General features: G+C 35.2%; 1 protein-coding gene across 1 annotated transcript in view; it reads left to right on the top strand.

The window, feature by feature from the left end:
• The first annotated feature begins 4,247 nt into the window (after positions 1 to 4,247).
• The window catches only part of LOC135208953 (uncharacterized), a 279,370-nt gene continuing 260,896 nt past the window's right edge, over positions 4,248 to 22,721 (top strand). The window contains exon 1 of the mRNA XM_064241508.1: positions 4,248 to 4,609. The gene's annotated coding sequence lies outside the window, so the exon portion shown is untranslated. The remainder of the gene's footprint in view (positions 4,610 to 22,721) is intronic.

The following is a 22,721-nucleotide window of genomic DNA, read 5'->3' as shown; positions in this document are numbered from 1 at the left end:
CAGGCTCGTGAAGAATTCACATGTTACGAGTTAATACTTGTATCGCGATAAAGCGATAAAGTTCATTATCGTGTGTTTTGGTAAAAGGGTATGCTTTCGGCCAGCCAAAGTCTAGCTTAATCTAAACCAGCTTACTACTACTATTATATATATATATATATATATATATATATATATATATATATATATATATATATATATATATCTTTCACAGGTATCGTTTATTACACCAACGTTTTACATCACATGATGCATCCTCAAGGCTGGAAATTATATATTATGAATACTAAAACATCACTCACTCATATAAAAAATTAAAAAAAAAAAAGAGCACAACAAATATTTGACATTTACAAATACAAATTAAAACGAGAACTCGAAAGGAACACCTTACCTTACCTTACCTTACCTTACCTTACCTTACATCTTGTTCGGGTTGCCCCAGGTCCCTCAGTGTGAGGCACCTCTAATGTCTACCAGAGAGTTGCTAGTACATCTACCGGTATATTTTGCATCTTCCAATCTTGGATGGTCTGGGATGCAGTTTAGATATTTGTCGAGCTTATTCTTAAACACATCTACGCTCACTCCTGATATATTCCTCAGATGAGCTGGCAACGCATTGAATAGACGCTGCATTATCGATGCTGGTGCGTAGTGGATTAATGTCCTGTGTGCTTTCCTTATTTTTCCTGGTATAGTTTTGGGCACTATTAATCTACCTCTGCTTGCTCTTTCTGATATTTTTAGTTCCATGATATTTTCTGCTATTCCTTCTATCTGTTTCCATGCCTGAATTATCATGTAGCGTTCTCTTCTCCTTTCTAGACTATATAATTTTAAGAATTGTAGTCTTTCCCAGTGGTCTAGGTCCTTAACTTCTTCTATTCTAGCTGTAAAGGACCTTTGTACACTCTCTATTTGTGCAATATCCTTTTGATAGTGTGGGTACCATATCATATTGCAATATTCAAGTGGACTACGAACATATGTTTTATAAAGCATAATCATGTGTTCAGCTTTTCTTGTTTTGAAGTGCCGTAACAACATTTCCATTTTTGCTTTACATTTTGCCAACAGAGTTGCTATTTGATCATTGCATAACATGTTCCTATTCATCATCACACCAAGGTCTTTAACTGCTTCCTTATTTGTGATGGTCTCATTATTAGGTCCCTTATATGCATATAGCTTTCTTTCTCTGTCTCCATAATTTATTGATTCAAATTTATCAGAGTTAAATACCATCCTATTTACCTCTGCCCAATCATATACTTTGTTAAGGTCTCTTTGTAGAGCGTTCCTATCTTCATCACAAGTAATTTCTCTACTTATTCTTGTGTCATCTGCGAAAACTACTCACTACCGAATCCTTAACATTATTGTCTATGTCTTCAATCATAATAACAAACAGTATTGCAGCTAACACCGTACCTTGCGGCACACCGGATATTATGGCTTGGTTCATCCGATTTCTCGTCGTTTGCAATAACTATCTGTTTTCTGTTGTGTAAAAATTCTTTTAACCATCTTCCTACTTTATCCACGATATTGTGTTTTCTAATTTTCTTCCGCTAATATTATGGTCTACTTTATCAAAAGCTTTTGCAAAGTCTAAATAAACCACATCTGTTTCATTTCCGCTTTTCATATTTTTGAATATGTTCTCACTGTGGACTAACAGTTGGGTTTGTGTACTTTTTCCGGGTACGAAACCATGTTGTCCTTTATTAAACAAATTATTTTTTATTAATGTTTCATAATATTTTTCTTCATTACCCTTTCATACACTTTCATAATATGTGATGTTAGACTCACAGGCCTATAATTACTTGCCTCTAGTCTTGATCCACTTTTGAAAGTAGGGGTAATATATGCTAATTTGTGCTCATCATAAATCTTGCCTGTATCTACACTTTGTCTTAATAATATTGCAAGTGGCTTTGCGATAGAATGAACTACTTTCTTTAACAAAATAGCAGGAATTCCATCAGGCCCTGCAGCAGCTCCATTTTTAATTTCATTAATAGCCTGCACAATATCAGCTTCATTAATATCTATGTCAGCTAGATATTCACTATTTTTCATCCTTACTTCTATATCATTATCTTCATTATCTATTCTAGGGTGAATTCTCTCTTATATCGTTCTGCCAGTATGTTGCAAATTTCCTTTTTTCATTCGTTAATCTCCCTTCAATTCTCAGAGGGCCTATTTCTATTTCTATTCTTCTTTTATTCATCTTCTTCGCATATGAGTATAATAGTTGGGGTTTTGCTTGATATTTAATAGGGTTTTTTCTTCCAAGTCCCGTTTTTCATTTTCTTTTGATTGTATAATCTTACTTTTTAGTTCTATAACTTTCCATGCATTTTTTTCTTTTGCAAGACCTTTTTTCCACTTTCTGATTTTCTGGAACAAGATCCTTCTGTCTCTTGGTATGCATGAATGATGTTTACTTTTCTTCTTCGGTATATATTTTTCCACTATTTTCTCCAATTATTTATATAATATCTCCGTATTTACCCTTATGTCATCACTTACGAAAATGTTATCCCAATCTTTGTTTAATTCTTCATTAATTTCTACCTACCAGGGTAAGAGTTAAAAAGTGACTAAAAAGGCTGAGAGAAAATTAACATAAGAAGATGACTAAACAGAACGTGGAGAGCAAACAAACAGGCAGTTATGCTAAAATCAGTTGCGTGGAACAAGCAGTTATGCTAAAAACAGTTGTGTGGACGACGATTGGGTGTTTAGTGTTGGTACATTGGTCTTAATAAGAAGGGACTCCAGCACCATCAACGTTGGTGTAATAAAAGATACCTGTGAAAGACATGCCTTTACCTCTTCAACTTGGATGTTGTCAGGTCTGCTACCCCTATGAGTTCTTCTATATATATATATTATATATACTATATATATATATATATATATATATTATATATATATAATATTATATATATAGATATATAAATATATATATATATACATATATATTACGTAAAACAACTAGATGTAATATAGGATAAGTTATTCATCTCGTAGATTATTATTTACCCTAAAAATATACGTAATCACATTGGTCTTAATAAGAAGGGACTCCAGCACCATCAACGTTGTGTAATAAAAGATACCTGTGAAAGACATGCCTTACCTCTTCAACTTGGATGTTGGTCAGGTCTGCTACCCCTATGATTCTTCTATATATATATATATATATATATATATATTATATATATATATATATATATATAAATTATATATATATATACATATATATATTACGTAAAACAATAGATGTAATATAGGATAAGTTATCATCTCGTAGATATTATTTTTACCCTAAAAATATACGTAATCACTTATTAAATTACAATTTTTTTTCTTTGAGTTAGTATGAGATACATAACACATTAAGACGGGCAATTTGCTACAGTCTTTAAAATTTTACGTAAAATGTTATTTCGTAACAGAAATTTTATAGTTTTCGCTGTTTTCATAGTTTGATAGGTTATTTGCGTCTGTAACGAAGATTTTATAGTTTTCTGCATATTTGTAAGTCATGTGTGATTTCAGCTTTTGTTTTATTTGGAAATGGTAAATTACGAAGTTTCGTATTCCAAAGGCATTGTTTTTTTATATAGAATAAGAAGCAACTTATAAGAAAACCCGCGCCCCCATCCAAAAAAAAAATAATAATAATAGTCACGAGTTGGTGTATGTTAGGACTACTAAAATGTTTGCAGTTTTCTGGTAAGACCAACATTAATCAAGAAGTTCTTTATCCATTATAATATCTAGCCTATATTAGCTTTGAACGAACATGCTATGCAAATGTATGAATCGAATCAAAGTACTACACCCAGCTTCGAAGCCTGGCTGGTCAAGCTCACGCCCTTATGCCGAAAAACAGTAGCTAAGGGCGCAGCCCAACCGAAAGAGACCCACCACATTTAGACCGAACCTCTGTATACCCTGCAAAGAGTAGCCGGCGTCCGAAAGTGTGTGCGAACCCTAAGAAAAAAAAAAAAAAGATAAAACCACAAAAAAAGGCTAAAAAAAAATGAAGATAGCATACTGACTATAATGAGTGCCACGGGAATGATGACAATGCAGTGCAGAGGAGCAGGAGGTCGAGGGGGAAGGGAGGGGCGGTGGTGGGGGAAGGGGGTGGCCAAAGGCACTGCAAAGCAAGGGATATCGGCGACCGGAGTGGGCGGGGCATCCGCCCTGGAAGTAGCAACTTGGGGGCGGGGCTTATGATGCAGGCTTCAGCGGGCGAGAGTGAAATGAATTCTCTGAATCTCTTCTCTGCTCAGTGTTCTTCCGACGGTGAGACAGGAAGGTAGTATATCGCGACGCGTCCCGGCGGTTGGATTACTCTCGGGAACTTCAATCAAGTCTTCTGACGACGACATGGGTTGACACTGACATTCGTTATTTTAATCGTTGTTGTTGTTGTTGTGGTGTTTTTTTTGTTGTTGTTATTCGTGATTGATGTGAGCGTCTCGACTTTATTTTGGGGTAAAGAAATTTGCCATAAAAACAAACTTCAATTTCAAGTAGTACTTCAAGAGGAAGCATCGGTTGGAGTCTACTGTTCATTGTGAGTATACGAATTATATTGATAATTATTTAATCTAATGATTATAAATCACGATTTGTGCTTCTGCATTTTCGAAAACTATGGGCATATCTATATATAGATAAAGACACGTGTAGCTGCAACATAGGTCTATGGGTCTAACTTCAAAGGTCACAACATAAGCCTCCATAGGCCTAGGCCTATAAGAATCATTAAACTATAATTACAGCAAGATATAAAACCGATTATTACATATATATCATCCAAATATTTTCAGAATTTCGGTCAATTTAAAGCAGGCAAAGCGATCGCTTCAATTATTGAAGAAAACTTACCGTATGCCTACCTAGACCTATAAAGGACATTAAACTGTAATTAAATCGAGATATTTAGCCAATAGTATATAATTCGAATATTATAAAAATTGCGGTTAATTGAAATCAAAGCGATGACGTAAATAACTGAACAAGCATTGCCACAACATAGGGCCACCTAGGCTTAGGTTTATAAGAAACGATAAACCATCATTTCACTATAATACCAGTAATGAACCGAATAATTTCCGAATTTCGGTTGATTTAAAGCAAGCAAAGCGACAGCATAAATTATTAAAGCCACCGTATCCTTCGGTGAAATGACCACGACGTATCAATGTAAAAAAAAAAAAAAAAATTATTGCTATAGGCCTAAATGAATCGGTCGAAATTGACTCTCCCGCCCGCTCCCCGGTAAACATTGATTCACGTATTTGGTCTCACGGGCGTGTTTTCCCTGGGAGTGGGCGGGGACTGTCTGTGAGTGAGGTGGGCCTTTGGGCGTGCTGCGGACAAATTGCCGAAAATAAAACCGAACGCGGTCAATGAATTAGTAAACCTTGGGTTTGTATAGGTATACTGTGCTTGGTGTGTAGGCCTAGGTACGCTAAAAGGGTTAGGTTATGGTCATTTGTATGCAGTGCATAAGAGGGTGTATGTATGTTTAGTAGTATATTACATATGTATAGGCTATATATATACTTGTTTTCAAAATTACTAATCTCTACCCAGTAAAAGACTAGTACCATAATAGGTAGTGATTCAAAAGCTACATAGTTTTATCTATCTATATTTATATAGTTTGTAATAATAGACCTAATTCTATATCTAACACATTCGAAACCTAAGTATCTACTTTATCTATATTTATATATAGTGTGTAATAATAGGCCTATTGGTATATTTAACACATGGATTCGAAACCTGTATAATCTATCTGTTTATTTATCTACTTCTTTGTCTGCATCTTTTCCCACTTCTATGTGTAGTCGATGTTACCTGGCTCGGTCAACAAACGCATCGTCCTCTGACATTATTTTGGTTTGTCTCACAGATCTTCTTTAACTACATCTAACCACCTTCACTTCGGTCTGTCTCTCGCTCTCTCACCGGGAACACCTCCTTCTGCATCACTCTCCTTTCTACTTACTATACATGTGTCTCCATCACTCTCATCACACGGTCATACCACTGTTGTCTTCTTTCGTGGGTCTTATTTGATAGTTCTTTAAGAATTTAGTAGTTTCTCTTATTCTTTCGTTCTTGATCCTATCCATTTTTGTCACTGCACGTATTCATCTAAGCATTGTCATCTGTACCGCATCCAGTTTCTTCTCTTGCACACTATCTATTTAAGTTCGTTATAATGATGGTCAACTAAAACACGATTAAATAGGTGTATTCAGGTGTATTACACGCATTTTTAATATCTGGTTTTATACGTAGTTTGTCTGCAACCCTTTACGCATACATACTATACCCTTTTACTCTGTTTCAACTCATCTCTCACCGGAAATTTAACATTCATTCACCAGACGGTCAAGGCAGCATTGTGAGGTGCGCTTGCTCGCAGACAGAGAGAGAGAGGTGGTGGTCCCATTGTCTCGAAGCACCGTAACATATATAGCTAGGTGTGTGCCTTGACCACTTTCATGGAAGTATGGATTGATTGACGGAATTCAGTATTACATTTCCCATACAATTTGTACCGAAGAATATCATGCCCTGCACTTTTAGTAGTTAATGCTCGTCGCAAAGTGCATAAGATTTCAATTTAATCGCTTATCATCAATGCAACGTTGTAAGAAGGTTCGAGGTAAAATCAGAATACCGTAGTAAAGCGTGCAAGTCAAAATTTACCGCTAATAATAGATTTTGTTTAATTTCCTTTACTTTGATAAACAAGTCAAAATTTACCGCTAATAATAGATTTTGTTTAATTTCCTTTACTTTGATAAACAAATACATTCTTAGTGATTATAAGCGTTTGCTGTATTTCGTAACGGAGCGGTTAATACATTTTTTTTTTTTTTTTTTTTTTTTTTTTTACGTATGCCTATGCTGATTTTACCTCACGCCAGCCTTGCCCAGTCATGGCTATCAATGACAGCATCACGGGGTGCACTGTAGTTATTACGAAAGTTTTTTTTTTTTTTTTTTTTTTTTTTTTTTGCGTCTCTTCGGCCCCTAGCTGCAACTGCTTTCATTCCATTTACTGTACCTCCATTCATATTATCTTCGTTCCATCTTGCTATCCACCCTCCCCTAACAATTATTTCATAGTGCAATTGCGAGGTTTTCCTCTTGTTACGCCTTTCCAGCGCTGAATGACCTCATAGGTCCCAGTTCTAGGCCTTTGACCTAACTCTTTATATATTCCATCAGTGTCCACAAAATGATAGACCGATACCCGAGGTAAGAGCCAGACGATCGGCTGTAAAGGTTTGCCGGGTTTGTTGTCAATGAAACTCATTTCAAAAACCTTTTGGAGTGAACACGGCCCATCTGGACCGTGGAACTTGGAAGTGCTTCGTTTAGCATCATTAGGGGGACTAAAATAAGACACTGCATTGTGAATACCAAAGCACATCGATAATATATCATTTTGCATTTTAAATAAATCTTCTCAAAACGTTTTGTACATCGATAAAATGCTGTGTTAATAGCGAGTTCTCTAACGAACTCTCGTTGTGAAAAGATTTTCCCGCGCTCTGCTCGGCGGCGTGGGAAAATCTTTGGTGTCCGCCAACCGAGCAGAGAGCGATTCTCAAGGTAATAATATTTTTCATTATGGTAGAATTATATATATATATATATATATATATTTTATATTATATATATATATATATTATATAGATATATATATATATATAAAGATATATATATATATATATATATATAAGATATATATATATATATATATATATATTCTATATATATATAATATATATATATATATATGAGAGTTGATTTTGGTAATGCAACTTTCGATTTGGTAATAAGATCTTGAAGCATTTGGTAATGATATCAAATTCAAATCTGGCAACTTGCCAATGATGTCAGTATCATCATCGGTCTAGCTCAGTTCGTCAAACAAGGTTATGGGGGATTTAAAGTCCTGCCTTTATTTCTGCTGTTGTCAAGTACTGGTAATTACTGCATTACTTTCAATGTGTTAAGTGTAGTTCTGATTTAGAAGCAAAAATTTCTTTTTTATGTTTATTTTTGTCTATAGTAGTTATTTGTATGCTTCACTATAATTAGGGCTCTGTACAATCCTTATATTTTTGGTCTGCTGTTCTTCATGGGGGCGGGGGGCAAGGTAAAAAAATTCAAGAACCACTGGTACTTGAAACAGAAGTCAATCTTCACATCACGCCATAGACGTGGAGGTTTCGGGCCACCTGGACTGAAACTGAAGCCTCGAACCTGGCAACGGCAGGTTGCGAGCTGGTCTGAGAGGCCGACAGACTCCGCCCACTTTTGGTCGGTGGAGGAGAACACCATAGACAGTGAGGCTGACTCCCGGTTCAGATGACCTGAACCGACGATCGTATCGTTTATGGGGCCCTTTATCCACTTTATTCTTATGACGCGAATTCTACTTAATTTTCTGATTCAGGTGATATAAGGAAGGTTAATTAATATCACTGTCGAGATCAGCGTGAAAGAAAGTGTCGTTTTTGGTTTTTAGTTTTCCATTTGCGATGTTATGACTCATCAATTAAATGAAAAATAATAAAGAAAAAGATGTAACCGAAACCGGTATGTTACACATTGGTAGTATGAACGGGATGCATACGTCGAAGGAATCGTAACAAACGTATAGGTTGCCAAATATAAAATGCCCATATCAATCACTTGAGAGATATTAAGCTGTCAAGCATTTTGACATATTTGCAATCGTTTCCTACATTTTAAAGGATGTTTGCATAATGTTTTCTGCCTATTAAAATGTGTATATTAGATGAATACAGGCTGCCACTTTGCGATACAAGCTATAGTTTCAGCTGAAGCTCTGAAATCCGAATGGCAAGTTCGATCATTTTCCGCGGGCCGCCTCTTTCTCTGGAAGTTCGGGTACGTTTAACTCGTATTCCTTATTGGTACTCAGTTTTTATATCGTTATAGCCGTGTTATATTTGCAGTAACTCGGATATATTTATTAAATTTATTGTTGTATTTTTTTTTTTGTGTGTGTGTAGGCTTATTCCCGTGTCTTACATAGTCTTACATATAATTGTTACAGTAAATATATATATGTAAATGTTTGATCCCCGAGGGATATATAGTACTAAACCCCTCGAAACAGTGATTCATCTATACTCATTCGCTGTGTTTAATACTAGCCAGGGGCGGGGAGGGGGGGATGTCAAATGTATTTAGCTGTGTTTAGTATACTACATAACCCCTGGGGAGATCAAATGTCCCCAAGTGCATTTGCATTTGCCCCCCAATCCCCCATGATTTCATGCATTACTTTAGCTGTAGCATAAATAAATGCTTTGGTAGGAATTCAAAAGTGTTTACATTCTAGGTGCGTAGAAAGATTGGCCTTAGTATCACAAGAAGCGAGAGTGTATATGAGACAAGAAGCAGATAGCATAGGCCTACTGTTTGTGTAGCATTTTAGCTTGTTGATGTGTCTTTGTGTAGGTGTATGAAACCGTTTTTATTTGAAAGTTAGATAATTAAGATAGTATTTATCATTATTAGTTTTTTTTGTCATCGTAGGTGGCATATACTAATTTGAATTTTACTTAGTATATTGTTTTTTATATTTGACCTTTTTTGGTTTAGAGATATTTATTCAACTAATGAAAAAAAAGTAAAGATGAATTGTGTATAGGTCTATTCCTCTTCATATGGAGGGTATGGATGAGAGAGCAGATTTGTTGAAAATAAATGTGCTTTCATAATTTTCTTTTTCTGGTCAAGATATTCTCCCATCCTTTTGAGTTTTCGTTCCTCCATTTTAATCAAAAGCTGTTTACCTTGAAGCTCCTGCCTTTTGAATTCGATTCAAAAGACAGAATGTGCGTGCGTGTGTGTGTGTGCGTCAGAGAGAGAGAGAGAAAGGGGGGGGGGCCGTTGTTTAGATCTTGAAAAGGGGTTCACTGTGGTTCTGAATAGGTAGACGATTTTTCTGAGAAAAGGATGTTAGATTGTCTTGTTTTCCTCAACTCTTAAGGCCCGTAGGGGGAGGGGTTAACGCCGCCAGTTCACCTTACGCTGTTCACTGTAGGCATTACTTCAGGTTTTATATAGGGTGAGCCGTATATGAGTTTGTTTTGAAAGGCGGTTAACGTGATTCGTACACAACTCACTCTCACTCAGTCCGGCGTCTCTCGGGCCTCCTGGTGACCCATGGCTGTTTGCACCGGCTTTCTTCACGTTCCCCTGTTGAGTGCTGCATCTCTCCAGTTATTCCCAGGATCCTCCTCCACTCCCAATTCTCTTTTAATCCGTGCGTCTGTCAAGGAGGTTTAACCTCCTTGGCGTTTGTTAATGTCTCCTGGGAGCAGTATACTTCTGGGTGTTCCCTATTGCCTCGACACTCCGAAAATATTTCCATTCTTATAGGCCTCTGTTTTTCATATAGGACTAATTAAATCTCTTTTTGAACCTTTCTTGTGATTATCACAAGCTACTGGACTTCCGCACTTTTTAATTTACTTGTTTTTGTGTGAATAATATATATATATATATATATATATATATATATATATATATATATAGATGAATACTTATCACATCACCGTGATTCATATAAATCATTCGAGCTACAAATGTCCTTTAATATCTAATTCGCTCTACCTCGAAATTGATATATTTTCATATATGTACCGAGGGGGAATTTTTTTAGCTGATAATAATTTCGTCCTCCCATGGGTCGAAACCACCGTCCAGTTGGACGGGGAACGAAATCAGGAACGGACAGTGACGCAGATTCGGTAGCGTCACTGTCCGTTTCTGATTTCGTTCCCCGTCCAACTGGACGGTGGTTCGATCCCATGGGAGGACGAAATTATTATCAGCTAAAAAATTCCCCCTCGGTACATATATGAAAATATATCAATTTCGAGGTAGAGCGAATTAGATATTAAAGGACATATATATATATATATATAATATATATATATATATATATATATATATATATATATAAAGAGAGAGAGAGAGAGAGAGAGAGCTATTGACATTTGAAAAGGATTGTGTATGTAGACAGATAAGAGAGCGCAGCATGAATGTACATAGATTACACAAATAAAATTATCGGCAGCTATTTAATTTATTATCTATTCATAATATGGTCCTCCGTTTCTTTCCAGTAAGAGTATTCATAAAATTTTTCTATTCTTATATCTTCATTAGGGTTTGTCAAAACAAATAAATGATTATTTGGGTCATGAATGTCATATAGTGATGATAATAATAATAGACAAGAATGCCAAGACTATATTATATAGATAATATTACTGCACGTTATGTATACAAAACTTTTAAGAAACAATTCTTCATTTATATAAGTAGATTAATTTTGGGAACTGAAAAAAAAATATTTGCATTAAGAATGGTACCAGCCCAGCATGAAGGACGATTAAGTGACGACCACCTTTCCCAGTAGGGAGTTGCGGTGGTTCAGTCCTGGCTGTTCAACGGCTCTGCCCTGAGGTCAGCTTAGATAGGAACCGGCCGCGCTGGAAAATTTTTTTGCCACGTTTAAGAAGAAACGTGTTGTTTTTTGTTGTTCAAAGCCAGAAAATGACGAGGGCTTTTAATAATCGGCATAAAATGATTTAGAAATCAATTACATTTGCGTTGTATAACTTATGTTGCCTTCAGATACCTTACAACAAGAGTCGGAATGTTTGATTGGGCATCGCCGGTCACCGCCGATGCCCTACCCTTTTTGCCATCAAGGAACCTAAGGGTATAGTTGTTGTTGAGAGTAATTTGTGGTGATGAAAAATAGACCTAAATTTTAGAGATCTGGTAGTCTCTTTTCAAAAGGATGCAGGTTGCCATGTCTCTTAAGATATATCGGAGCCCTGCCATTATTGGATAATTTATAAATAGCAAGATTTCACGTCCCATTTGTTTAATTGGTTGTTTGGAAATGCAATATTGCATTAGTTGCTAAAAAGGCCTAATATTATCAAGATATGATATATATATATATATATATATATATATATATATATATATATATATATCGGCCACCTTTTTGGAGGATTACCTCATCGATGTGTTTACCTTGATGGCGGATAATTCACCACTATATATATTTTGTTTTCCCCACCCCAGTCGAGTAACAACCAGGTACTACTTGATTTGTTCCTTTTCTCTCTCTCGGTTCGGGGATCGAACTCAGTTTCATTCGCTTGGGGAACGAGCTTGCTACTTGCTATAGGAGCTTTAATAATTCTAGGTAACAAAAAATTCTCCTTGTGTTTACTCTCCAAATGAATTAACGATTCATTAGAATTACTAGAAGAAAGAGAGAGAGAGAGAGAGAGAGCACAGTATATGTTAGTTTAACTTCAAGTAGTAACTGTGTTGCTGTAAGACCTCAGTGCAATGATTGTTAGTTTAGAAGTGTTGAACAGCAACAACCATGCGCACTGATATATACCCGATGGAACCATTAGGCACCGTCGCTCTACTACTACACTCGTAATGTGTATCCATTCTTATATATATCCAGTCTCTCTTCAGCGGGGTAACAGGTTGACGGTTCTAAAACCCTTATGGAGACCCGGTCTTAAAGTCAGTTTGAAAACCCGTCAGCTTGGGCGGATGATGACAGGCGCGGGAATTACGGACCCTACTCTGTTTTATCGTGATGGTAATCGAAAGTCAACAGGTGTTGTCGCTGGTAATTCCTCTTGCCCTGAAAAGGCGACGAGTCTCTCAAATCAGAGAGAGAGAGAGTGAGAGTGTTTGGTAGCTGCTTAAGTTTTAGTAATATGATATAATATAAGTTTTATAATATATATATATATATACTATATATATATATATATATATATATATATATATATATATATATATAGACTATAAAAACTTTAAGCACGTGATTCATTTATCACACTATCCACAGTGAAAAATAAGAGGCGGATTGTAGGTCTTTAACCGGTTTCGTCTTTATTTCCAAGCTATTGACGAGGACTGATACATAGCCCTATCGGCTCCTGATGGTAGGTTCAGCAAAGATGCATAATATCATAAGAGTCACCAAACTAAATCAAATGATTAATAAACCTACTAGAGTTAGCCCCATCTCATCCACACTATCTAGACGTTTTAATAACTAACAAGCAGGAAAGTGTTATTAACATGGAGGTAAACCCAAGTATTGTAGCTGATCATGAACACATTTCATTTATCATAGATATTAAGAAGCCAAAACGTAAACCAGTCACGGTAACCTCTAGGTGTTTAAAATATTATTCTGCAGATTTGTTGTGCAATACATTGCTAGACCAAAACTAATTCTAGATACAATCATGCATACTGATGACACAGATATTCAAAACAGGAATTTTCAATGAAGTTTATAATAGTGCTTTAGATAAATGTGCCCCAATAACCACGAGGGAAATAAGAAGACCCAGTGCGCCTTGGATAGACGATGATCTCAAAAAACAGAATGATTGAAAGGGACAAATGCAAGAAAGGCTTAAACAAATAGACAGGATGAAAATCTAAACAATGAGTATAAGTGGAAATGAAAAAACTCACCAATTCTAAGATGCGTACTGCCAAAGCTTATTATAACAAAGACAAGATCAAGAAAAGTAATCTCGTAAAGAAACATGGAAAATTATGAATAATATTGTATCTACTAAATCAAATAAAAAGATTGAATACGACAACCCAAAAGCTAGAGCAGATCAATTTAACCAATACTTTGCTAATGTAGGAAAAATAACTTATGGTAAAACGCAGGAAATGCTACAAAAGTACGAAAATGAAGATGATAGAACCACTCAAACTAATATTGGTAATAATATAAGATTGTTTAGACCTCAACCAGTTACAGTAGAAACAATAATATTAACAGTTAAGAGCTTGAATAATAGTAATGCTTACGGGACGGATGGTATTCCTACCAGCTTTCTAAAAGATTCCCTTATAGTTATTGCATATTATATCACAGTTATTATAAATACATCGATTGTAACTGGGAAATACCCTTCTATTTGGAAACAACCCCTCGTAAACCCTCTTCACAAGGAAGGAGACAAGGACGACCCTGGTAATTACAGACCTGTTTCTGTCCTTTGTCCGGTGTTATCGAAGGTAATGGAAAAGATTGTGTGTAATCAGTTAATGGAACATCTAGACAAAATAATTTGATTTCTAACACTCAACATGGATTCCGTAAAGGTTTATCAACAGAAACAGCTTTGATGAAATTAACAGATGAAATTTATAAAAATATTGATAGAAAAAAAGTTTCCATATTAATTTTATGCGACCTATCAAAGGCATTCGATAGTGTTAACCATGATGAAATGTGTAAATCTCTTAAGGAACATCACATTGATACTTTTTGGTTTCGAGATTACGTGGGAGATAGGAGTCAGGTAGTTAGATTAGGAGACGTAAATTCTTGTATTGAAAAGGTTGAATTTGGGGTCCCACAGGGATCTGTCCTAGGACCAATTCTTTTTTTAATCTACGTTAATGATATGATTAAATACATAGAAAACTGCCTGCTAATTCAATATGCTGATGACACCCAAGTTCTTTTGGCTGATCAATTAGAAAATCTAGATGCCTTGATTAAAAGGACTGAACTAATATTGCTCAAAATTAAGAAATATTTTCTAAGGAAAGGGATATTATTAAATGCCACCAAAACGCAGTGCATGTTTGTGGGTAGCTCACAGTATATTAGCAAAATTCCAGATGACATTGTAATAAAATGCGATGGGGATAAAGTAAAGATAATCAACATGTGGAAAAATCTAGGGTCTACACATGGACAGGTATATGACATTCAGTACTCACATTGACGAGCTGAGTAGAAAAAGTCAGTGGCATTCTAATGTATCTAAGTAGAGTAAAAGATTACTTTGATGATACTTACTCGAGCCTTGATTGTGGAAAGCCTGGTCCTGAGTGTAATAAACTACTGTGTATTAAGATATGTGGGGAGTAACAAATGATATGCACATGGAAAAAGCTCAAAAATCAAAACTTTGCAGGTAGAGTAGGCCGTTATTGGGGTGAAACAAAAAACACGATCACATCACCCCAACCCTCCAGCAATTAAGTGGATAAAATTAAAAGAAAAGTGTATGTACGATGTTTGTGTTTTTGTTTTTAAAAGTTTGAGAAAAGAATATCCCAACTGGCTATACACATTTCCTACAGTTTGGTAATTGTAGGAATGCATTAACAAGACAGAATGAAAATCTATATGTAGACAGCTATCGAACAGATTTGGGTTCACGCTCGATGGCAATAAGGGGCCCAGCTTGCTGGAATAAACTACCTCTGGAATTAGAAAATGTATAGATGTTAGTTCTGAGTTATTCAAAAGGAAACTTAAGCAATACTTCTTAAATTTTACTTGAATGTATATATATCCTAAAATTTTACAATCCAATTATTGTGAATTTTTTATGTAATAATTTATATTGTAATGTAGCAGAATAACCATTTTATAATGGAATAAAGGTTTTTGACTTTGACTTTGACTTTGACTTCATGGCGATTTAGGGCGTTGTCCCCTACGTTGCCAAATGTTCTTCTCTTTTTTTTTTTTTGATTTTTTTTTTTTTTTTTTTTTTTTTTTTTTTTTTTTTTTTTTCAAGGCCTACCCTTCCATTACCCTTTTAATCCGTGTGTCTGTCAAGGAGTTGTTTTAGCCTCCTTAGCATTTGTTTTAATGTCTTCGGGGAGCAGTATACTTCTGGTGTCCCAATGCCTCGACACTGTTCTTCGAAAATATTTCCATTATCACAAGCTACTGGACTTTTGCACTTTTAATTTACTTGCTTATATATATATATATATATATAATATATATATATATATATATATAGATATATATATATATATATATATATATATATATAGAGAGAGAGAGAGAGAGAGAGAGAGAGAGAGAGAGAGAGAGAGAGAGAGAGAGAGAGAGAGGGCGTGGAATAAATATACAAGTGAAATTATCGGCAGCTATTCAATTTATCATTTATATATAATATACTGTCTTGTTTCTTTCCATTCATAACATTTTTCTATTATATCCTCATTGGGGTTTGTCAAAATACAGTAATAATAATAGACAAGAATGACAAGACTATATTATATATATACATAATATTACTGCACGTTATATATTCAAAACTTTTAAGAAACAATTTTTCATTTATATAAGTAAATTAATTTAGGGAACTGAAAAAAAATATTTGCATTAAGAATGGTACCAGCCCAGCAAGAATGACGATTAAGCGACGACTACCTTTCCCAGTAGGGGGTTTATTCCCGGTTGTTTGACGTCTTTATGCCCTAAGGTCAGCTTAAAACCTGAAATATGAACTGGCAGTGCTGGAAAATATTTTTGCCAAGTTTAAGAAAAAACGTGTTGTTTTTGTTTTTAAAAGCCAGAAAATTACGAGGGCTTTTAATAATCGGCAAAAATTAATTGGAAATCGATTACATTTGCGTTGTATAACTTATGCTGCCTTCAAATACCTTACAACATGAGTGGGAATATTTGATTTGGCATCGCCGGTCACCGCCGATGCCCTACCCATTTCGCCATAAAGGAACCGATAGGGTTTTTTTTTTTATAGAAGTCACAAACATATATACTACAGAGACAGTACTGACGAACATACACACAACCGTTTGAGACTGCAGATCCACCCACAGGCAGGTGTCAAGGTAGGAGTGGCTTCCAAAAATCATTTGGCTAAAATTTACAATAAATTCTCAAGGGACACTACCGATAAACATGCCCCACCGTAGGAGACAACAAGTCCACACCTGACAGGTGTCAGGGAGGTGGGGTTGGACATCTCATTACCACTGCTGCCCCCTTACTGTGTTTACAAATATAATAATCCTATTTCCATACATTTCTACAGCCTACTTTAAAGTTTAAACAGTTTACAAATTTCTTTTGATATTAAAGGATCAAGTTTATACATTCCTTGACTGAGGTTCCTATTAGTTTTGTAACTTTCTTTTATAAAGCTAGATTCAATTATATTCCTTTCCAATATATATATATATATATATATATATATATATATATATATATATATATATATATATATATTATACACGTATATTTGCAGCTTAGGTGTAGATAACTGAAAATTATTTTTTGTGATGTCAGTTTAATATAACACAGTGGTGCCACCTTTAGAAAGTTATGGTTGTGTGATTACGACAGGTTTAGAAAATAGAAAAAAATATCAATTCTGTAACCAAATCCTCATCATTATTTGAAAGCGTTACTCTGGAAAGTCCGTACATTTTCGAACGGTTTTTGTGTAGAGGAATGTTTATAACTAATATTACTAACGCTAAAATCGCCAATTTGTTTTATCGAAACTGCGAAATTCATGTCTGCATGCACATCGTGAAATGGCCTCTGAGAAGAGAAAGCTTACGGCAGTATTAAAAGATCAGTCGACCATAATAGTTTGAAAGGTACTATATCGCCAGTTGATATTTTAGGGAGATTGAAATTTCGTGGTTCGCGATAGGTTGCTATTGGGATCAAAGTTTACGGTTATATACCTCATCAACTTGCTCTCCCAAGGGGGGAAAAGAGTATTGGCTACATTGTTGTCGATTTCATATGAAAGATAAAGCTCGCCAGCACCTAGAACCAGCCGAACTTTAGTTTCACTTATCGGCTTCGACAGTAAGATATTTTTTCAATTGGTAAATCCGACATGCAACTTGCATTTAGGTTTAGGAAAATTTTGCCTCAAGGCTTCAGTAAAATGCCACAAGAAAGAAGTTAAGTCCCTTAATATTTTCATAAAGACATAAACATTTTCATTTGATGACTGCTTCACCAAAGGCAACATAACCAATGGTACAAAATAAATGAACGTGAACGGATTTTGTTTTAGACGTTGTTCTACTGAGCAACAAAGAGCAGAATGGAATGAGCACAGCATTGATAAAACCGTAGGCTGCTTTTTTATGACGTAAGACTCGTGAATTTTGGTTTTAGACGGTAAATTGGGTAAAAGAAGCTAGGTTGTAAACAATGAAGAGGAATTTACAAGATAGAGAGTTTTCACCGAATGCATGTGAAAGGTTGAACATTTGGTTATGAAAGGTTGAAAATAGACGATAAAAGTTGTCATTGACTACCTTTCGAAGTTGAAAACAAACGGCTGCATTAGCTTCAAGTGATTTTGAACCAGAACTGTATCATTACCTGCATGCCAAAGTTGAAAGTAAATAGTTTGATTTACCCAGGCCAACTGTCTTTCAAAAGGGTGTCATTCTCTTCAAATGATTTTGAAACAAGTATCATTAAGTTGACTTCATTGCACTGGAACAAAGAATTCATTGGCAACGTTTGAACACCACCCCCCCTCGAACCTTCGCTCGTGCAAGTAGAATGTTTTGGCACCGGATAGTGGGGAAACTTTGTTTATATTCCTGTGCAGTAACTTCCCTTTTTTTTTCCTCTCTCTCTTTGACTTCCAGAGACAACGTGAATAGATTGCCAATGCTTTGTTCTATGCCATTGTAAGCCCAGTGGCCTCGTCCTCTGTTCGCTTCTGGGGGGCGCCCACCCCCCGACCCCAGCCCCCCGACCCCGGCGGGTTTTTTAAAGGGGTAGGTATTTGATTTGACTCTCTCATCTTCTCTCTCATCAGCATGAACTTTTTAATGGCCCATTGTTTTTGTAGATGAAAGGTGTTTATGTGCCGTGTGTGGGAAAGCTCACCTCTCTCCTCTGCTCTTCTCTCTTCCTCCGTTCTTCTCTCCCTCTCTCTCTCTCTCCTCTCGAACACCAGTTAACTTTAATGACCCGAGTGTTTTTTGTAGGTGACTAGTGTGTGTGTGTGTGTAAACCCTCTCTCTCTCTCCTCTCTCTCTCTCTCTCTCTCTCTCTCTCTCTCTCTCTCAGTACTTTGTTGACAAATGTTGTAAGTGACAGGTGTGTATGAAAAGCATTAAGATGATGTTCTATCTTATTTCACGGTTGCTCCATCTTCATATTTACAATGCCATTGCATTATTGTTTACATAACTTGACAAATGGAAGTTTATTTTTATGCGGTTAAAATAATTTTTCATTGTAGTTTCAGAACAATAGAATGTTTAGGAATTTGAGATTTTTATAATGGAATGTCCACTGTATTCCAAATGGAGTGATTTTTTTAAAAGTTTATAATGGGTATATTATAGGTGTATAATAATAATGATAATAATAATAATATAAATTATAATAATAATAATAATAGTAATAGTAATAATAATAATAATTAATGATGACCGTTATCACAGTAGTGTTAACAGTAATGGCAAATACTATATACTATATCATCGGTAGACGCCAGAAATCAAATAAGTATGAATTTTGCATATCTTTTCAAAATATTAAATATTTGTTTAATATACCGGCAAACCACTTTGGCTGCTCCATAAATAAATGTCTTTGTCGTCATCATCATCATCTTTTCTTTGTCGAAGTATTGTCTCTTTTATCTATTCGGGATTTTCTTTTAACTGGATTATTCAAACTTGGGTACTTGGCACGGCCTTCATTTCATTCTTCCTCTTGACATGTTAATATCAGTACCATTCTCTGCCTTATCTCGCGTCTTATCCAGTATCTTAGGTTTGTGTCTTGCTAACCCATACCCCAGAACTTGTTAGCACTGATTTACATTCTTTTAACCTCTCTTCATTGATAGTATCACTTTCCTCTAAGTACACAAGCCTGTTTTTATTTATCGTTTGTGAAGGCTTTGTGTGTGTGTGTGTAGCAACTGTTTTTGTTCGTGCTAGTTGCGTCGAATTACGGTTTATATTTTGATGTTAATTATCCCTGCCCCCTAAAAAATTTCATTAAATTGAAAGGGAGTGGAAAACATTCCTTCGTTTTATGAATAGGTTGTGGCAAGTTGGAAAAAGTCGTTAATGAACACTTCCTCTATTTCCGGGATAGACAGCGTTTCTGCTTCGGGCAATCCAGTATTCAGCAGTTAGTAGGCTAAGCATTGTAGTGTAACCCTGTGTAGACCTTATAATTAGCATCCGGATAGGTAGCGTTATTGTTGTTCCCAGGAATGTTTAAGTTATGCATCCCAAGATATTAACTCCTTACAAATATCTACGTTGTTAAATGTACCTTGGTTTTGGACTTATTGTTACCAAGGTATTTTAGAAAGTACGTTTCTCTCCCTCTGCTATCATGCTTTGGAAATCTCTCCCTTCCTCGAATTTCCTGCATTTTATAGCATTCCTTCCCTCGCGAGGCGTTTTATCTCTTCCTTTGGTGTTAGATCCTTCTCTTAGCCTTTCCTTCTTCATGGACCAGACCAGACCACGTAATCATAAAACTTATCAAGTAGGTTCTAAGTCCCTGGAAAAGGTGCATTTGGAGAAGGCAGAGTCAGAAAGTTACTGATAATTCATGCTACACTACGGGAAGAGATTCCTGTAGGTTATTATTAGGTATGAGAGGTCATCTTTTATTTTAGCAACTTCCTGTGAAGATGTATTCATAATTTTTGACCTTTGCGATGTCTGGCTATGCTATGGATTGGCTGTGTGGCCGTGTAAAGCTATAATAAGAATTACCAGCCAGGATATATTGAGAAATTCCTGTTAGGTTGTCTTTGGGACTTTGAGACAAGTTTATTAGGAATTCCGGGTTGATCCAGTTAAGGGCATATAAAAAAAAAATCTCTTTTAACATTGTCAAGAATTCTATTGGGAACTGCATAGCTTATGTTGATCATTACATTCTGCCAATTTTAGACTGTTTAAGATCCTGTTATAGACCAAATCACAATCTTTCATGAGGCAAGTGTGGCAAGAACGCTGTATAAAAAAAAGGAAGATCAGAAAGGCCGAAAACAAAAGCTTTACGTTGGGATTAAAAATATGTCTGTTTTTTGTTTACAGCTGATGGCTTTATAAAAGCAAGGGATCACAGGCTTAAAGTGCCTAGTTGTAAAAGCACTTATATCTGAGTCTCTCTTAATCTTTGCTCTTTTTTTATATTGTTTATTTGTGCACTTATTTACCATGTTTTTATTATTTTCTGGTTTTCTGGTTACTTAATTACTTTTTTATTTTATTTATTTTTTATAACTATTTTTATCTTTTAGTTAATATTAATATTTGTGCCATCTTTAACGAGGCTATTAAACAGGGTTTCCTTTCAGTGCATGGGTGCATTTGGCATAATATTTTCCATTCTATCGCTTTTCAAACTCTATGATTGGGGTAACCTATGAGTAATGGGAGATATGTTTCTTTTTTGTAAAGGGACATAAAACCTATTATTTTTCCATGTTTTTGAAAAGGACATTTATATAATATGATTTTCAGCACATTGAATCTATATATATATATATATATATATATATATATATATATATATATATATATATATATATATGCTTAAAAATCACAGTAGATGCACGTGACTTCATTAAATAAGCGAATATCACAGGAAAATGATAGTCAGAAAAGACGAAAGCGCTTGGATTTCTGACTCATTTTCCTGTGGTATTCGCTTATTTATATATATATATATATACACACACTCACACACCTCGACAATGTCTCGTTAAATGATGAAAGCGGTCGGTACGAATTTCTGCCTATTATTTTTCTTGTGGCATTCACTTACATCATGAAGTCACGTGCATCTACTGTGATTTTTTAAGCACACACACACACATATATATATGTGTGTATATATATATATATATATATATATATATATATATATATATATATATACATACACATACACATACACAAATCAAAGTGGTATAATATTGTCTTGAAAAATAGTGGGTTCGCTAATTTTGACCTGATCCGCAGATTGTTTAATGGATTTTTTGTGAAAGGATTTGAATGTCTGGATTCCTTAGTGCTTTCAAACCTTCGTTTTATCGTAGGTATGTGGATGACACTTATCTTGTGTTTAAGGAGCGATCACACGTGGGTCTGTTGTATGTATATTTCCATTCTCGTCCCCCTAACATTTCTTTTACTTGTGAGACAGAACAAGATACTAAGTTGTCATTTTTAGATGTTCAGATCTACATAAATAACGGAAAATTTGAAACTTTGGTTTACAGGAAAGTTCTTTTACAGGTTTGGGATTAAATTATCTCAGATTTTGTCAGAAGTTGTATAAACTTATTCAGTAAGTACCATGATGCATGGAGCTTACAGTGTTTGTTGTGATTTTAAGCTTTCATCAAGCCATGGTTTTCCTCTAGAATTATTTCATTGGACACTTTTATCCCTTATTTTTGTTTTACAAAATTCTTTAAAGTTTTATTTTTTTTTATTTCTTTTTCATTAATGAGAGGCTTTGTCACAGACCGGTGTACAGTATTGCTAGTAAAGATGTAAAGTACATTAAATTACCTTACCTTGGTCATGGTAGCAAGGGTCCGAAAAAAGTTACAAGAAGTACTTAAGCATAGCTTTTCTGAAACGAGGTTCCAGTTTGTTATCGCTAACCCTTATACAGTTAGATCACTATTAGGGGAGACACCTACTCTTCCTTTGGACCTTAATTCTTGTGTCGTTTTATTGTTTACTTGTTCGCAGTGAGTGTGTGTGTGTGATTA

The sequence above is a fragment of the Macrobrachium nipponense genome, chromosome 37, assembly GCF_015104395.2.
Source record: "Macrobrachium nipponense isolate FS-2020 chromosome 37, ASM1510439v2, whole genome shotgun sequence".
In the NCBI taxonomy this organism is placed as follows: Eukaryota; Metazoa; Arthropoda; class Malacostraca; order Decapoda; family Palaemonidae; genus Macrobrachium; species Macrobrachium nipponense.
Note: the sequence above shows the minus strand (reverse complement) of the source record. Positions and strands in the feature narration are given on the sequence as shown.